The following is a 1,273-nucleotide window of genomic DNA, read 5'->3' as shown; positions in this document are numbered from 1 at the left end:
ACTAAGGCCCTTCCGGCGAAAGCTTTCGATCGACATGTGGAGGGAATGGGAATCAGATGTATGGTAGAAGATATGGCAGCTTAGTCATTAGTATAAGTGGGAGATTGTTGGAGTGTATACTGAAAGCCTAAGCTTTGTAAACATTCATTATGAATAAAGAATCACATTTGGTCAAATTATCTACATTTGTTTGTAGTTGTTCAATTAATTTATATTGTAGATAACATAGTATGTGGTGTCACATGCAGAAGATGATGTTATCAGTACCTTATAAATTATAAACAGTAGCTCACGACCAAAATGGAAAGGAACAAACCATTAGAAGGTCGTAGTGTAATTAGGTATTAGTTTATCTTGACTATATAATTACACTAGTACACTTAGAGTGTATTGAGTAGGACCATTTGAGGTCGTTTCTTTTATACTGACTTTATAAAGAAACAAAGACCTCGGTTATTATGGAAGTGTGTGCTCTTAATCCTAATATAATAACAAGCACATATATTTGATATTTATTTCTTTAATTTATCAATGGGTGAGATTTAGTTCGATGAATCAATAAGCCCGATAAGTTGGGAAATGGTATCACTTATAGTGTGTGTTGTTGATTATAGAAGGAAACTGTGTCCTAGAGATACTAGGTTGATAATGTCCTCAAGAGGAGCTCATAAGGATTGTCATGTTAAATCCTGCAGGTGGACTTAGTCCGACATGATAATAAGGTTGAGTGGTACTACTCTTGGACTAAGATATTAATTAAATGAGTTGTCAGTAACTTACTTAATTAGTGGACATTCGATATCTTAAACACAGGGAGACTAACACACTCATAATAAGAAGGACCCATGGTAGATGGGTTATCAAATGTGTCAAGTGGTTAGGAGACGGACTTAAGTCTCTAATCTAGTGGGTTGGCACAATTGGGATGTATTTCATACATTGAAATGTGAATTGGGCTCATATTGTATGAAAATTAGTTTTTAATGTATAGATACCATATAAACTAATGTTAGGGATGCATTATGATTTAGTATGGGCAGATACATAAAGAGGAAGTCAAAGCTATGGCTTTAGGTTAAGGTTTAATTGAACCATTTAACTAGTTTTAAATTTTATGTCAATCTTAAGATCTGTGATAAATATATTTATATATATATATTCTCCAAGTAAACATGGATAAAATAGGTCTCTTCACAAAATTTGAGGATTTTTGGAGGTCTGTGAAATTTCTGGTGCATTTCTAAAGTTGGGTCAAAGGGTTGATTTTTGTATA

The sequence above is a fragment of the Zingiber officinale genome, chromosome 4A (genome assembly GCF_018446385.1).
Source record: "Zingiber officinale cultivar Zhangliang chromosome 4A, Zo_v1.1, whole genome shotgun sequence".
NCBI lineage: Eukaryota > Viridiplantae > Streptophyta > Magnoliopsida > Zingiberales > Zingiberaceae > Zingiber > Zingiber officinale.
This window is presented reverse-complemented; position numbering follows the sequence as displayed.